This window comes from Aethina tumida, chromosome 5 (assembly GCF_024364675.1).
Source record: "Aethina tumida isolate Nest 87 chromosome 5, icAetTumi1.1, whole genome shotgun sequence".
Taxonomy (NCBI): domain Eukaryota; kingdom Metazoa; phylum Arthropoda; class Insecta; order Coleoptera; family Nitidulidae; genus Aethina; species Aethina tumida.
The window spans coordinates 5,028,463-5,047,413 of record NC_065439.1 but is presented as its reverse complement, the minus strand read 5'-3'; the positions used below and the strand labels follow the sequence as shown (position 1 = coordinate 5,047,413).

Sequence of the window (18,951 nt, the reverse complement as noted above, 5' to 3'; positions counted from 1 at the left end):
AATTGCTTCTAAGAAGTATTGAATGTGGCTCTGTTTTGTCGATTTTTGCTTCCTACAAATAATGAAAAGAATTTTTAAAAATCTATTTTAAAAATGCAATAATATTTTGTTGTAGTGAAACATTGTAGCAAATGTTTAATTTTACAAGATGAAGTACACCATTTTCTTGCAAAATTTATTAGAAACAAAGCTTTTAAAATATTTATTAAAAAATATCAGTGAAGATATAACACATTGCAAATTATTATTAATTATTTTTTTGGGTTCCCTTATTTTCTTCCTTAATATGAATATTAAAATGCATTAAAATATGCTATAAAATTAAAAATTAAGTAAGAAAACTTTAAATTGTTTTTCAACATGGTACAAGAATAAAAGTGAAAATGAAACAAAATCAATTAATTATATAAATATAAATCAAATTTCATTGAATAATGTATAAAGCATAACAATTATAAGTAAATTCACTGAAAGAACCTTAAAAAAATTAAATTACTTGAAAAATATCTTTAATTTCATTTCAAACCTTAAAATTTGAATTTCAGTAAAAAAAATGATAAAATTGTTCAACTTACTAAGAAATAAGTGAAAGTAAAACAAAATTAATTAATTAATCATCATCATTATCAATAATCATCAAATTTCATCAAATAGAGTTTGAAACTTTGCTAATTTGAAATTTAATTGTAGAATTTTACAATTTTAAACAAAAATCACTCAGTTGGTAGGTGTTAAATTTAATAATATATAATTATTAAATTTAATATAATTTATAAAAATATAAATCTCTAATAGGATTATACATACATATTCCACAAGCTGGTCGATAACTGCCACAGCTGGAGCACCAAACTTTTTCACCTATCTTGAACTAATGTTGTCACATTCTTTACCAGAATACATAAGTGATTTAGAATAATCTAATCATGAAAATGCTTGTGCATATCAGTGTTTTCTTCATATGCACTGTATCACACATTGTCATTGTAGTGTTTCAATCGAACAACCAAGTCCTTGAAAACATTTTATTAATATTATTGTTAATGATGTTAATTTGGTTATTTGCATAATTATTTTTATAATAAAACTTTTTTACTCAAAGGAATGTCTGTTTTTTGACTTTAATAGCTTGGGCAGTAGAATTGCCTCCACTTTAAAACTTGTAACGGTCACATCTTGTCTCTTGGGCAGAAATTTCGTTTTGGTATTCGTCTTCAGTTTCACCTTCGACCCTTCCTCTCTCAATTTATTGTTGTGTTTACCCATTTTCTGTTTAGGTCAGTTTTAAATATAACCTATATAACCAATCCAAAGTTACGCACGTTTTACCTACTACCGGATCTTTCAAACTGGACCATAGACAAAGACGTATAAGATTACGGACCACCGACACAAAAGTACAAACAAATCACAGAGCAACAAACAGGTTAAAGAAATAAACATGTCGCATTTACTGTTTGTGGTGTGTATTGTTATTATTTATATTGTTATTAAATAATTGAATGCACAGTTGACACGATTTCAGTCTCATAAAATTATCGCAACGTTTCCATCGATAAGGTTGATAAAAGCAAATCCAAATTTTATGACTGAGATCGTGTTAACTTATTATTTTTTTAACATCCACTATTTATGATTTTTAGGTAATAGTGATTTAATAACAGTTCGTGAATTCTCGTACACCTTTAAATATTTACTAAATATGGCAACGTTGTACTGATTTACTAACCGCCCAATTCTCTTCGAGTGTCATGGTGCAAAAACTTTTTGCCAAAAATTTTTCGCTGAACATGAGGGGAATATATTTGAAGAAATCCGACTGGTGTGGTCAATGTAATATGATCTACTCAGACAATAAAGACCAGGAGAATTCACTTAACGATAAAAAGTGTAGTATACATTCAAACAAATCTATTGATAAGTGGTAAACTACCAAAGTTTCAATTAAAATTTTAATTGATGAAAATTTCCTGTATTATTCAGGTTGGTATATTTAATTTTAACAAGTTAATTAATGTATAATGTTTTATTGTTTAATTAACTATATTATGCACTGTTTAATAAATGCTATGTAAAATATTACAAATATTACAAACATAAAAAGTAAAGTGGTTTTAATCATACTACTATTTTTATTGTTTACTAATAGATTTGTTTGATTATGATTTTAACTTTATGTTTTAGATGGTGACAACTGAAATACTAAACTGATGGTTTACATTTGGTTGTCTGTAAACCAAGCCGTTTAATCATGTTTACCAATCATCAAATAAATGTGAGAGGTATGTGTATTTATCTTGTAACACTAGTGACATATTGATATTTTGCTTCAAAATATTAATGATAATATTTTAATATTCTAACAACAATTAATCTCCACTTTTGCTATCTTATATTAATATGGTCTCGAAAGGAAACTGGTAACTGTGACTACTTGATTTTTTCTTTTTATTTTATTTCTAAGATTCATATGTTTTTAATTAGCAGACAATAGTTAGAAGTATTCCAATTTAACACTGAATGTAAAATTATCATGAGTAGTTCTTTAGTAGTAGTGATTTCATTGTTTATGTTTAATTTACTTAATTTACACTGTTCTGTTTAATACAAGCTATGTGAAATATAACAAATAATGTTAAAAATGTTATGCATTAAATATTCTTTTGTTCTTGCAGTCTTCAAATATATTTGTGTCTATTTTGATCTTTCCTTTTTATATTTTAGATATTGACAACTAAAAAGCTAAATTGATGTACACCTTTACATCTATGCAGATGAGTTTATTAATATTCAAGTCCAAGTCAGGGTATATTTATTTAGCTTGTTATTCATGTGTTTTAATCGAATATATCCATATATAGAATATTCAACAAAAACAAAATGATAGTGAAATGTAATTCTCAATCAATATACTCATTAATATATTTATATTAATATCACTTTGTGTTATAAGGTCTGCTTATTTTTGTGTCAATATTGGAAAATATTAGCCAGAAATCAAATGAATTGATTTTGACCACTTCTGAGGGCAGTTGTTCTTTATAAGTTTCATTGTGTGTTTAATTATTATCAACAATATTTTATAAGAATACGGGGCTGGGCACAGACTAGTAAAATTATTGTGTATTTGCAATTCATTATATTGTTATTCACTATTTCGTTTAATTCAAAAACTTTTTGTTGTAATGTTTTCAATATTATCCAAATATTTTTTTTGTTTTAAAGTGGGGAAATCTAATAAATATTATAAATATTTTTATATGATATGTAAGTATTAAAAAGAAAATAAAACATCTTTTAATTTTTTAGAAATGACCAGTAAATGGAGTGAAGATTACATTGAGTACTGTTTGAAACAACATCTACATTTCTATTCAAACCAAGGTTAGTTTAACTGAGTTAATATGCAATTAAAAATGAATAAAATATACTGTTTTTATGGTTTAAGTCCTCAAAAGTGACATCGTGCAAGAGCAAATATTACTGTTATTTTATGAAGTAAATGATTATTTTGTGCTTTTCCATTTTCCATAATTAGTAACAGTTCAATCAAAATAAATTTTAAATTAAAGCATTCAATATAAATCAAATAAAAGGTAAACTTTTAGTTACAGATTCTACTACCATGTTTGAAGTCTAAAATATTGAAATTATAGTCAGTCTCCGTATAGTGAACTAATTGAGCAACGATTTTGTCACCCCACCGAGGTCGTTCACTATTTAGAAACCAGGAAAAAATACACAACACTGGTATTTAAAGTGTGCTTAATACATTAATAACTAATAATAAAATAAATATAATACAATTAGTTACTAGAATTAAAAAAAAATTGTTAATTTAGTTTGCTTTCTTTGTTTATTGTACATTTTTTTAACCAACTTAGTCCTCAAGTTATGAAGAAGTATCCCAGAATATTTTACTTTATTCGAGTTTTCTTTGACCCATTGAATAACATTGTTTAAAGATTTGAATGCTTCATCAGTGAATATTAAGTTGCCTGTCATAATTGAATCTTCAACATCATACTATTATAGAATGATACATTTGCCATTTTCTTTGCTATATTTGTTTTAATTTTATTATTTATGTTTAAAATGTTAATATTTAAATTTGCTATTTATAAAAATTGTCTGGCGTTCTCGTGGATTAAACACCTAGTTATAATATCTGCTGGAGTAAATGATAGGTGTACGAATACGTATGATACACAACAGAAATGCACTTGAGATTTGATAGGTTTATTAATCACTGTGGATTGAAAGGGAAGCCGATTCAGATGGAGGAGTACGGACGAGAGTTGACTGGGCAGTGATTGAGGCGAAATGACAAACTGAGAGAGCGAGTCAGGACGCTCAGGCTATTAACACACATCTGGTGGGCCTTCCTGAAACACGCACTTCCTAACGTCCTAACAAAGTTCAAAATATCATAAAATCTAATATACTCTAAAGAACTCAGTAGAATATAATGCGAGGAATTTCCGTGGGGCATGGGCCCTACAACAATTAATTGGAGCAAATAGGACGCACCAATCATGTAGTTAATAGCAAATTTACGTTTTCCAATTTCTTATGAGTATCAAGAATTAATTTGTATACAATAATATAAAAGATATACACGTAAATGAAAGAATTTGTTAAATTGGAATCCTACTCAGTAACTTATTTTCCCGTGCGTCAAAAACAAATAAAATTTAATAGTAATATGTGCATGTAAATCATGACAATGGGATTAAAGTAATCTGAACTATTTTATGATTATTTTGAGACTTTTATATGATGACTATTATAATAGGTTTTTCAATATTTGTTAATGTATTATTAAATTTTGTTCTAGGTATTAACATAATGATATGTGGTGGGACATCCAAGTATTCTTTCAATTGCCTCCATCTATGGTTAAATTTTAGTTAACTGAAGAATCTTTCTATAACAATGCACCATAAAATACGTCTGAAGAATGTTCAGTGGGAAAAAAGTTAAAATTGAATAGTAATGAATTTATTGTTGTCTATATGTAATTTACTGTTGTAATTGCTGGAGAGAATAAGTTGACAAAAGAACACTATATATCATAATTTAGGATGAAATACTTTTGAAGATATATAAAATTATAATTTACAATTGTATCAATTGAAGGTTTATAACCTGCTGCTCCACAAACATTGGAGTATGTTAAGTTGAATATTATTAGTATTGTTACACTGTTAATTGTTTTTGGTTTAATTTTTTTCAAAAGGTTGCAGCGACGGTTGTTAATTTCTTATAGCGTTCTCATCAGATTTTAAGTGGGTCGTTCAAATTGACAACATCTTAAGTCTGCTCTTGGGTCTAACACGGTCTTTAATGTGACAACTAGAGTTAATCCATCCTTGCCTGGGTGTACCTCTACAATCCCCATCAACGACCGTCTACTGGTGTTGACGTTATCTTCCTTTAGAAGTTTAGAAGTAACAATGTGTCGACCATCATATTTTCATTCTTTTGTGACCACTTAAACCTCTGCTGAAGATTGTGTAATTATTCCACACATCAACACATTTCAAAAGTTTCTTCATTTTCTGGATCATTTTCCAACGTCTCATATGATCCGTTTCAATTGTTTTCGACACAACACTCGGGTATGATTTCCTTCCCAATCAAAAAATGTCCTGATGTAAGTGTGTGGAAATCATTCACAAGTAAGAGTAGTTTTACCAATTACTCGACTAATATATTGCTTAGTCGATATGACGCCAGCTTCCCACATTCCATAAAAATGAGAAGTGGGTATGGATAAAGTGCCATTAAGTGCCCATGGCTACCATTTGGTCTTCAAATTTCTTATTTTGAAAAGTATTTGAAAGCAATATTGGGATCGAGAAAAGAATTCAAACTGTCAGTGTCTTTTAGTAGTTTTAAGTGTAATATGCTGATTTTTATAAATAGTAGTTTGTTATGATTAACAATGTGCAATTAAATTACGTCCATTCGATTATCGCTGTGACTTGTGAAAAATTTTCATTTTCGTTCTGAGAATCTGTAGTATTTTCTGGAATTAATTTTAACTCTTGAGTTTCTGTTTGGTCATTTTGGTAATCTTGTTCATTAGAGTCTAATTCAGTAGGGTCGTAATTATTGAATAATTCTGTATTATGCAATTCTTCAAAAACGAAGTTTTGATTCTCTTGATTCGGGGTTGGTTGATAATAATTTAATAGTCTATTTCGGTAGAAATAGACATAGGTGTTGGTTTAACAGAAGATATGTAAGTTCTTTTTGGTTGGAAAACATTTTTGGTTGTGGTGGATGTTTGAAAATTTGTTAATTTGTTAAAAATTTTTGTTGTACTGGTCTTGTCTGTAAATTAATTGGTTACGAGGGAAAAGTCTGTGTGAAATTTTACGTTGATTATTCCAATTTGTTTGATTTAATGGTTTTTGTTGGAAAATGGGTTTTTTCTTGTAAGGAATTCTGCGAAAAATTTTGTGTTTTTGGTTTCGATAAGGGTATATTATAATTCTTGAAATAATTTAAATTTTCTTTCACGTATCATTTTGCCTAATGGTTCACGAAAGCCTGCCAAAAAGGTTCTAATATTAATGTTTTATAGAAGTATCTCTTAACACATTTTGTTTCTGGTGTATTATAATTACGATTTAAATAAGCTTCATCTCTTTGGTCCGAGAAGTTAGTCCTAAGAATATCTTTCAATTCTTGGCAGGAATATTTTGAATGTTTGTTACTATTCTAGCTGTGTCGGTTAATTTATTTAAAATCGAGTTTAAGATAAACACATTTCTAATATTATTGACATCGTATTCAGGGATGCATTTTAAATAATCAGTTTTAAATTCAGTCATTTCTTCAGTTTTATTATTATTGTCAATATTACTTGTTTCGCTTTGTTTGCTTAAATTATTGAATTTATTAGAATTTAAGTTCAATTCTTCCAATTTCGAATTTAATTCTTCAATAGTTTTATTAATATTTATCACAAAAATTATTTTTTTTTTTAATAAAATTGTACTCACAATAAGCCAAACACAATATGAACTAACATATTATGGATTTCTCTGGCCGAATTTGGATTATTGAGTCTTCCTTCTGGTTCTCGGAGTCCACGAAGAACAATTATTGAGTTATCATTCCTTGGTTTCCCCATAGATATCGATCCAGGACAGGTCCACCGAAGTGTAGTCGGCTCCCAAAGATTATCGAATCTTTGCTGCTGGTACAGACGGACGTTATATTGATAAAGTCCATGGAACACCAACTTTACCGCCCTTTTCTTGTTTTTGCCGATTAATCGAGAGTTTCGAAAAGAAATAATATTGGTTATTTCTTCAGCAAATCGTACCGACTACGCCAATTACAGGGTTCTAGGCGGAACAACACTTTTTAAAAATACACAAAGGTTGAGTTTATTATGAGTACGACTACTCTACAATTACAAACTATGAACTATTCTAAAAACAACTGTCCTTAGGCAGCGTTACAAGTCTACGCTTTACTGGAAGGTTCGTGCTAATTCAACAAAACAGAAGAGCAACACATGCATAGAAGACAAGGAGGTTATTGTTTCGGTAATTAGCTATTCCATTATCATAATTATCATTAAAGAACCAGGAATATTATGTCATAAAATACACGTCTGTACTTTCTTTTTTATGGATGCAGCTCTGGACTGGCGTTCACAATTAATTGTACATTTTTAGTATATAAAAATTCTTTGCTAAGGACCAGCAGAGTATTGGGGATGATTATTTGGATAATTGAAACATGAGTGCAATCAATACTTCTAACAGCACCAGGAAAGCCAACTTTTCAAAATTCGCTTCTTGGTAACAAATTAATAAACAAATGTATAAAAAATAACTTTCATTTTAGTATAAAAATTTTTGAAATTGAAATGCTGATCAGTGAGTTTAGGACACATTCGAAAATTAATCTTGAATAAAAGCTTGAATAACGTATTCGAATTTTGCAAGTCTATTGTGTTTAAATAAGATATTTCCTCGTAAAAGAGCATTAACTAGTAAACATGTTTCAGAAGGGGAAGTTTGAGAAGATAGAGAACTTAAAGCAGATCTATTTGTGCTACCTTGGTCGCCAACTGTAGCCCTTATGTTTAAGCCTATACTTTCATTATCATTTCAATAATAATCAACTTTAAATTTATTGTGGGAACTGTATCTTTAGATAAATAGTATGAGACAACTTCTTTCCAGTTAGATGACAACTCACGAATCATAAAAACTAAAGCATGATCTGCTTTTTTGGAAGTTTTACCCTTCGAAACCACAAATAATAAACAACAATAATTCCTGAAAATAAAAAATTTATTTATTAAAATACACAATATAATTATAAAAATTTGATACAATCAGATGAAACTCCTAATTATCCATGAAGAACATCAACAAATAAACCGGCAGGCTTTACAATTTTTGTGTATTATTCTTCAAATTTTTTTATTGCTACCGATTCATTGATTTTCCCGTACTTCGTAGCTTCAGTAGAAAAATTATTTCTTAAATTTCTTTTAACCATACTCTCCAAAATTAAAAGCAGTAAACCGGTGCATTCTTTCCGTTAAATAATTTGGATTGTTAAATTGTCCAATTGTTTTTTTATTTATTTTAAATTGTTCTTTAGTAATTTTTTAGAAAGCTTTCACACATATTTTGTATTGTTGAGTTGATATCACTATTTGAAACATATGTTTCCGCTATGTTAGAACCACAGTTAGAATTTCCTGAAAATCTGATCCTTTTTTACAGATTCCCTATTATAAGGATTTTTGCGCTTCCGCTCTTTTTCATTACCCTGAGCACTTATAATTATTTTTTAGATTTTTACCTGGACTTTCATTAAAATATGGTTTCCAAGGTTTTGTATGCCAATCTGAACCACAATTGTAAGAGAGGACGCTTAAATGAGCTTGTATTTGAAATGAATTTCTTTGAATCAAGTTCAATCTTTTTCCCATATTGAAACGAGCCATTATATTCATAAAAATTTCTGCTCTATTGTTTGTTTCGTTATCAAGAAGTAAATCAGACTTCATTAATAATTGCTCAATAGCACCAAAAAGATGGCGACGCAGACCAGAAGATACAAGTTGAGTTGTTCGATCATTAGAAACGTCTCCAGTATTGGTGCACAAATATTGATTGAAAGCACTGTCATTACTGTAAATGTGATATATTGAATTTCTAATATCGGCTCTTAGATTTTCTGGATCCTGCGTATTTGCGTAAATTGCAGATTGAACTGATTTGTTTAGTTCATTAATAGTATCGCTTTTTAACATCTTTCTGGCATCAACAGGGACCCCTTGAGTATCTTTTTTAATTTTGTAAAGGTTTTTACTGACATTTTTTAATACATGGTTCATGCATTCAATTTAAACAACCTAAAAAGTATTGTGTAAATATTTGTAAATCTTTATTATTTTATATTACAAGTTCACCTCGTGTCCATACCGGTACCTTTTCTTTAATATTTTTATAAACTGAGAAATCAGTATGTGCAATAAATTTTAAGTTTTTCACCCCATGCATTTCTATGCTGTTATTAAATCCCTCTACTATTATATCCCGTTCCATTGAAGATGATGAACCGGACCAATTTTTAAAACAAATATGTGTTTTAGCAGCTTCATTATTGTTTTCAGCTCTGGCGCAAATACAACAGTATTTATTCCTTACATCCACGAATAATACTTTTCCTGTTGTTTTCCCTATTATAACACAAAACGTTATTTTTTACATATCCAATTATATTATGAACTTACAGCTCCAGAATTTGCATAATACGTATGTCCATAGATTCGTTTAGACCATCCTCCATCTAAATAAACATTATATATGGAATACCATGTGAATCTACATGTCTTTCCTTAATTGCAGCTTCACGTTCTAATTTACCAGCTTCTTCCAAAGCAAGTCACAATGATTCTTTCCATACCTATAATCATATTTTCATTAATAAAAACAATAAAAATTTCATTAATGGTACTATAATATACCTGATCCAATACATTTTGAATTTTATAATACAAGTTTTTAGATAAACATCCATTACATTCAGTAATTCCATTAAATGTGCGTAGGTACTTCCTACTAAAAATGTTCCCCATACAGCTGCTGTATTAATTTTGTTCCTCGTTTTCGGATTCTCTGTTGAAACTGATATTTCTTTGTCACAAATGTTGCATTTTAAAATAAATGTGCTTCTTAACCCACATCGCACTTATTTTAGATAAACTAATTGTCCACCAGTACACCACTTGTTGTGTTGTACTTGAATTTTAGTTGTTACATTTAGGAAGTATCAATTCGATACCCATTCAATGAATTGATTTCAGGAACAACTTCCATATCCAAAGGAACTTTTTCAATTCTAAAATAATACTAATTAAGTCGTAGCCGTCAGATATGGTTTCCAAAAAAGATGAATTTTGCCAATTTGAATAAAAACGTACCGTTCATATTCTTCATTTATTTCTGAAAAGGATTTTCTTTCACTTTTGCATGGGGTTAAATTAGACTTAGTTTTGTATTTTGTATGCTCACATTTACCAAAACGACATGGTCATTGTGAATTCAATATACATTTCCCTTATTTGAAATTGTAAATATTAGTTGAATGCACATTACCCAAACGAGGAGGCAAATGTGCACATTTACCGGAAAATGTGTACATTTGCCGCAATATTTACTTTTACGTAACAGGTGAGTCGGTGGGATAAATTAATTTATTAAAACTTGGATCGTATTCCTTAAAAGATATAAAAATATGTTTTTCAATTACATTTTCTGAGAAAAGGGTCCCATAGTATGAGTCGCAATTTGGGAATTGAATTTTATTTAATAAATACCCAGCAACATAAGAAGTAAGTTGAAGTGAACTAGATTCATTGAAGTACTTAATTTATTGACAACGATAGTTTTTAATGCTGCGATGAATTGGTGACATGTTGGATTGGTATTGAAAAAACCATGATGGCATATTTGACAAAATAAATTTTCTCAAAGACTATATACACTTATAGATTGCTAATTCTGTAGTAAATTTTGGTGACGAAATAAACGTGGACCATCTATTGGGACGGAACAGTACTAAAATAACCCGCCAAGTATTAGGGGAATCCCATAGGTCCAGGTTTATATCCATTTTATAATTTTTATTTATTAAAATAATATTTTTAATGAAAAACTCAGACTATTCATATACATTTTTTAATTTTTCATTTTTAAACATTTAGTAAAAGCTTTAATTGCTAAATTGTCTGAATTCTTATGCTTACTGCCTTTTCCTTTTAATAAATTATAGTGAAGTAACAGTTTATTAAACATTTTTTTAATAACAGAACCAGCTACATATGGTGTAGACAAATCTGATCTTTTATACAGAGTGTGATGGTATTCTGAAACAAAATCAATTTCGCTGTTTGACTCACTAGTGTCTTCTTCTGCAATGTGGTCTTTTAAACTATCCAATGCCTCGGTCGATAAATCCTCCTCACAGTTAAAACTTGGGGAATGTGATGACATAAAATTGTACACTATTAAAGTTTTGGTTGAGGAGATAGAGGTGAACGTTGGATTGACAATTCTCACTCCATGACTTCTTATTTGACCGAAGAAGTTTTCAAGAGGGTCTTGGTTAAAAGACCTGGGACTAACGAATTTAAATCTTATGTCTAATAACTTTTTCGATAAATATAAGAAGACACGAAGTGTAAAATGCCAGTTTTTTTAGTGATGGTGTGACAATTTGATGGGAAGAAGGTGGAATTAAAATACATTGATTTTAGAATTGGAAGGGATTGTTGCCAAAACATGAAATGTCTAGATTTGTATGTCGCCACACTTCTTAAATCTTTTCCTACAGGAGAATTTATCATACTGCCATTGACACTATCAAAGAGTTGGTTAAAAAATACTAAAAGATCTGCTGTTTCTTAGGGTCCACAAAATATGGAGAAGTTGGTGTTAGTTCCTTACTGATTTCAGTCCTAATTTTCAGAGCTGTAATAAGTGCTACTAAACACTTGTGTACAGTTTTTTACCCTCATTTTTCTTATTTTTTGAGGTAAGACATGTTCGTCTGTCAACTGAAAACTGACTAAAATTCCCCATTTTCTCTCATAACCTTCATTTATCAACTCGTGCCATAGTGAAGTAACAGACGTTACTCTTTCTGTGGTTGGATCATAAATTTTCCAATATCGAATTTTCGATAAAATTTCTCGCCAAAATTCTAAATGTCTGATGATTCAGTCACAGCGAATTTTAAATTGACATTATTATCTGGAATTTATATAGAAGTTGTCGTGCTTCTCTGGAATAGGCCCTAAGTCATCATCATCTTTAGTTTATATTACCAAATGTTCGAGAATTTTATTTTCAAACTGTATAAATTTAACAGTATAAGATGCATCGTTAGGTAATTGGTTTGTAGAGACAAAAGGAAGATTATATGCGGACATTGAAAAAGAAAGTTGATGAGCAGTGTACAGAACTTTCATTTTAGTATAAAAATTTTTGAAATTGAAGTGCTGATCAGTGAGTTTAGGAAAATTAATTCATCTTGAATAAAAGCTTGAATAATGTATTTGAATTTTGCAACTCTATTGTGTTCAAATAAGATATTGCCTCGTAAAAGAGCATTTCTTGAATTTTTGTATAGATGAGGTACATCGAAAATAATATGGGATGATTATTAACTAGAAAATATGTTTCAGAAGGGGAAGTTTGAGAAGATAGAGAATTTAAAACAGATCTATTTGTGCTACCTTAGTCGCAAAGTATAGCCCTTATGTTTAAGCCTATACCTTGAAAATTAAATATGATTTCGATAATAATTAACTTTAAATTTATTGTGGGAATTGTACCTTTGGATAAATAGTATGCGACAACTTCTTTCCATTTAGATGACAACCCACGAATCATAAAAACTAAAGCATGATCTGCTTTTTTAGAAGTTTTACCGAGATAACCATAATCCTCGAAACCACAAAATTCTTGTTTTTTTACATGGAAATGTATGCCAGAACTCAAAAATACTTCGTCAAATAATAAACAACAATTTTTATCATTTAATTGACTAGAAACAGATTTTAAATGTTCAAAATATAATTTATTTGTACCAGACTTAAATTCAATTTTACTAAGAAGACTTTTCAGACTTTTCTGAAGGGCAAAAATTAGAACTAGGAATTTCAGATACAAGAACATTATTAGCACTACTAGAAGTAGAAAGAACTGTAGAAATGTACAGAACATTTAATTTTGCAAATAAAACACCAACTTAAGTCTGAATTTGATGGTTTAAAAAAGACTTATTCTTAAAATTGGAATTTTTAACATTAATAAGATATTTACTAGAACATTCAGGATAACTACAATGTTTAGTATTATGAAAAAAGCTTGAGATTGCTAAGAAAAATCTATTGCAATATATAATTGAACAACAAAAACAAATAATAAATATTGAGACTCCGCAAATTTATTTATTGCTTCCACGATGTGTTCCAGTGCCTCGGCTTTTTTTTTTTTTTTGAGGTGGGGGAATGCTTCTCCAGCACACCCGATACCGTGTATCGGGTAGTGTGGGGCTGTTCTGAAGGAACACCCACTAAACCTAAAACCACCTACGCGATATCTTTGAGATATATTCTCTGAAGGGTCGGTTTTTCGGATTTTAGTAATCTTTTTAAAACCTTGATTCCTTCTTACTGTTTTTGTGTTCAGCTCTTGTACCGCCGCCGGTGGGTACAATTTGCATCTCACAACTCCTGTATCTTCGCATACAGATACAGGGCTTTATTGTCTTAAGAGAATTATTTGATTTTCTAATATAGCTTATGGTTAGATTATATTATGTTACCCTTACCTGTATACTTACTTGTTAGTTGAGGATGTCCTTTGGTCTCCTGTGGCGTGTCTGTCGGTTAATCCTTCCTTCCGCCTCCGGGTCCGGGTTTGCAGCTGTCCTGATTAGGATGTTGCCGTGTGTTTCTCCCAGTGTATAGAATTTCGTGGCCTTCTCTCTGATGTGGTCCTGGTATTTTGTCCATTTGATGTCCCTGAAAAGTTGGTCGTTTCTAACGAACCAGGGCACGTTTAGTGCCATTCTTATCAGAGAGTTCTCTACTCCTGACAGTCTGCTAATGTGGCTGTCTGCTGCATGCCCAAACCGATGAGCAGTAGGTCAGCTGCGATCTGGCTATCGCTCTGATGATTTTTATTTTTACAGCATGGCTGGTTTTGCTGTTTCTGCAGAGTAGAGGGTATAATTTTCCTGTGGCCACTTTTGTCTTCTTTCTCAGTTCTTCGGAGTTTTTCTTCCAGGTCAGTTTGGAATCCATATGGATTCCTAGATATTTGGCCTCTTTGGTCCACTCCACCTCGTTTCCGTCGATGTCTAGGTTATCGGGTGTTGGTAATCTTCTTTTTTGGAAGAGAACTGCCTGGCATTTTTCTGGATTTATCCTTATTTTCCATTTCTGGCACCATTTGCTTGTGTCTTCTATGGCTGCTTGCAGCCTTCTTTGAATGACACCGGTGTTTCGATGGCTTGTGAGGAGGGCAGTGTCGTCGGCGTATTGCGCGACAGTGACGTTGTTGGATGTTGGCATATCTGAGGCATATATACCGTACAGGGTTGGCGATAGTGCCGCTCCTTGCGAGACTCCTGCTTCAATGGTGCGGGTTGTGGATAGAGCTTTTCCTATTCTTACCGATACTTTGCGTTCCAGGAGGAAGCTTTGTATCAGTTTGATTAGGTTGTTGCTGTATCCCAACTCCGTCATTTTGTGGATTAGGCCTTGGTGCCAGACTCTGTCAAAAGCTCTTGTGATGTCGATGAATAATGCACCGGTGGCGTCTCTGTTGTTGAAGCCAGTTGTTATTTGGTCTACAACTCTCAGGACTTGGTGCTCCGTTGAATGTTTGGCTCGGAAACCAAATTGGTGGTCCGGTAAGACATTCAGGGCTGCAGTCTCATCATTCTGTTTAGGATCACTCTTTCCACTACTTTGCTCAAGCCTGGCAAGAGGCTGATTGGTCTGTAGTGTTGCGGAAAGGTGTGATTCTTCCCCGGTTTTGGGATCATTATAACCGTGGCTATCTTCCAGGGGTCCGGGAAAAGGGTGAATCTCATTATGCTGTTTGCGATTTTCAGCAGATGACATAACCCTTTTTTCGGGAGACTTCTGATCGCTTGGTTGGTGATGTTGTCGTAACCGGGGCTCTTTTTGACTTTGAGCTTTCTGACGATGTTTGTGATTTCTCTGAGCGAGGCTGGCCTCATACCGCCTGGGGCTGGCTCCGCGTTCTGGATCCGCTCGTACGTGCGTTCGGCCTCATTTGTATGATCTTCATCGTCTTCGCTGTCACTGTCCCTCACCCGAGTCGCTACCTTGGCGTGGTGTGGGGGCTTAAGTACCCATCGTGGGCTTGAAGTGGTCGTCTTGCCCTCCCGGACGGCTGCTGAAGCCTCGCGGTGGGGAAAACTAAAGGTGGCTCAAAACCGTCACTCGCGAGAGTGAAATGAAGGGATATAGAAAGACGAGGAGGGCTTGAAGTGGCCGTGGCGTGTGCAGAAAGCTGCGCGCGGTCGCTGAAGCCCAAATCGGAAAATGGAACACAGAAGATCATGTGGAATAATAATGAACCCGGCGAGGGCTTGAAGTGGTCGTGTCGCGTGGTGCGAGCGGCTGCTGAAGCCCGAGTCGGAAAATGGAACTACAAATAAGATCATGTGGACAATAAAGACTGCCGATCGTGATAAGCGACGGCGGGGACTTGTGGAGCAAAAATGAACCCGGCAAGGGCTTGAAGTGGTCGTGTCGCATACAGGAAGCAGCGAGCGGCTGCTGAAGCCCGAGTCGGGGATATGGAGAATAAATTAGAAAAGTGGGATAGACAGAGGAGAAGCCGGAGTATAGTTCGGGCATATGAGAAATCATATGGCTTTGGGAATATACTGGGTATGATAAATACCTGGTAAACGGTAGTGGGGAATGTCTGGTGCAGACCAGTGATAGATGGTGTGTCAGGGGGCTCCCGAACTGTGTAACGAGTGTCCCTGGCAGTAGCAAACGCTACAAATGTAGCTCTTTGGGAATTCTGTGGAATAATGGAGATAGAAAATGTGGGCATTGATAAGATGTCTGGCATATGGAAACAACAGTGGAAGTGGAACAGAGCATTTCGGGCGGGAAAAGGCGCCGTCTCGTCCGTTTTGGCAGAACGGAAAACAGAAGGAATTGACGGAAATGAAAAGGAACAGTGGGTTGATCCCCCGCTAGTTTTTGGGCGAGGTTTGGAGAAGTGGATTCTTTTGCCAGGAGGCTTTGTGTGGTGGTTGGTGCGTATGTGGACGTTTCTGACTTATGGCCGAAAGGCTAGGTGGTCTTGAGTACTTTGTGCTCGTAATCATGTCACTGTCGGCAAGTGTTTCGTTTATCCTGCACTCACTCTCCATAGTGTCTGCAAAGGCTTCCGCTTTCTCTTCGTCCTCATAAGCTATACCATTTAAGCCGTGGATCGGCGGGATCGTGGTTTTTTCTTTTCTGAGGGCTTTCTGCATTTGCCATGCGGTTTGGTCCAGCGTTTGCAGTTCCGCAAGTCTCTTTTCCCAGACGAGGTGTCTGCTGTGCTCATTGAGGTTCGCTCTGTCTTCTTCCCGGTGGCTTCGTGCATATCTTCTTCTCAGTCTCCGATTCTCGGTGATGAGGTTTCTGATGTGTTGCGGGGTGTCATAGAAGTTCCTTTGGATCTTTCTGTAAGGGACGGTGTTGTTTTCTGCGGCCTCAATGATTTGGTCCTGAAATTTTTCTACCGCCTGCTCTATTTCGTGCGGTTCGTCAATTTTTGGGACTCTAGTCAGAATCCTGTTTAGGTCTTGCTGGAAGCCAGTCCAGTTGGTTTTCTTTTTGTATGTGGTATTGTCCAGTCCTTCTCCGGTGCCTAATTTTACCAAGACCGGATTATGGTCGGAGGTGCCTTGGTTTAAGGTTTCCGTTTGAATCTCTTCTGCGAGGTTTTGCACGATAGCTATGTCCAGGACATCAGGTCGGCCTGTGGCATACGGAATGTGTGTTGGTTCCGCTGGTCCTATCACTCTTGCGCCCATAGCTTCAGTCCATTCAGCCAGTCTGAGTCCGTTTGCGTTGTTAGTGCGGCTATTCCAGTCGACGTTTTTGCAGTTTAGGTCGCCTACAATCAGTTGGGGGGTATCATGCTCCAGCAGCATCTGTAATTCCTCTCTGACGAGGGGGAGCTGTGGAGATTTGTACACACTGGTGACATTGATTGCCCCGTTTCTTGTATGGACTTTAACTGCAACGTTGTCAATGGAAATATTTTGGATGGATCCCTGGAAACTGTGAGGCATTTCTGGTTTGACTAGGATGGCAACTCCTCCTGAGGGCTGGTCCCGGTCGAACCTGTATGTGAGGTAACCTGGAACAGCTATTTTGTTGTTCGAGGTGCATTTGGTCTCTTGTAGGCAAAGGATGTCTGGAGAGTTTTCTTTGACTAGGTCCTCTAGGTCGGTCTTCCTTATCCTGAAACTGTTAATGTTCCAGTATATGATTTTTATACTTACCGGCCTATTTTCCATTTCGGAGTCTTATGGCCAGGGCTTGCCGGATTGCGTTCTGGATAACCGGTAGAATCTCTTCTGTTATTTCAGCTACGTTGGCTTCCATATCTAGCTGTTCGTTTACTTTAGGCTGGCTGGGCTGCCTGGTTTGTTTAGTCTTGAGAGGTTCTTGTCCTCTCTTTTGTGTGACTTTGGGGGATGAAGTTGAAGCTTTCCTGTTCCCCTTTTCTTTTGGGGTGGCTTTCCTCATATTGAGGGGGTATTTCGGGCAACCCCTGTAGCTTGCCGGGTGTCCGGTCTGGCCACAGTTAATGCATTTTGCATTTCTGCCCTCGGATTCTTTCTCCATCTTGCAGTTGCTAGATGGGTGGTCGCCTGCGCATTTCACGCATTTTTGCGGAAATGTGCATTTGGACTGGGTGTGTCCGAATTTTTGGCACCGGTAGCATTGGCTGGGTGCCGTGGTTTTGTTTTTAGCCTCGACCTTAACCACAAGGTCGAGGAGCCTGTTTACATTGAAGATTTGCGTGTTACTCGCTTTAACGAGGAACAGCGGCATTGGGGCTTGGGTTTTCTTATTTGTCATCCTTGTGACAGAGGTGGTTTCGACGTCTTGCTTGGCGAGGTCGTCTGTAATTTCTTCAGTGTTTGCGTTGGTCGGCAGTCCTCTGACGACTGCATAAATTTGTTTCTCCTCCGGGAGCCTGTAGGAGTAGAATGATTTGCCTTTGCTTTAGAGGACTTTTGTCAGTTTCCTGTAGTCCTCCGCGCTCTTGACATATATTTTTGTGGTTTGGCCAATGTTTTTGGCCTTCTCCACTGCGATTTGATTATCTTTAATTAGTGATCTGGTTTTATTCCAGTCTTCACTATTTTCTATGACAATTGGGGGAATTTTTGCCTGGTATGCAGGCGTGGCTGCCACTTTGGCGTACGAAGAGGTTGTCGCCTTTGGGGTGTCCTCATTTTGGGTTTCCACGTTTTCCCTGGTTGGTTTGGCTGGAGCTTTTTGCGCCTCCTGTTGCGCTGTTTGAAGCTCCTTGACCTTTTTAAGGAGTTCGTCGATTTGCTTCTGTTTATCGACGAGAGCCTCCTCATAATCTTTTCTCAGCTTGGCTATTTGTCGCTCAAGCTGTCTTTCCGCTTTTGTCTTTTCTGCTTGCGCAGAGAGTTTTTTGAGGCTGCTCATGTTTTAGAATGAGGTTAGCCTCGGTTTGACGTTTGAGGTTACCACGTGGTTGAACCACGTGGCGGACTTTTTTTGGGGTTATGAGCACTGTTTTTTCACTTTCACTGGGGTGTGGCTTGTGCCACACTGTTTCTTTCTGTGGCGACGTGTTGTCCTTGTGT

The 18,951-nt window shown here is 34.5% G+C and overlaps 1 long non-coding RNA gene across 1 annotated transcript; it reads left to right on the top strand.

The window, feature by feature from the left end:
- Window positions 1-1,376: 1,376 nt before the first annotated feature.
- LOC126265741 (uncharacterized) lies at window positions 1,377-4,127 on the top strand. The gene is made up of 5 exons (XR_007548198.1): window positions 1,377-1,462; window positions 1,644-1,983; window positions 2,185-2,282; window positions 3,310-3,384; window positions 3,609-4,127. It is a non-coding gene; the product is annotated as an uncharacterized LOC126265741 (long non-coding RNA).
- Window positions 4,128-18,951: the final 14,824 nt, after the last annotated feature.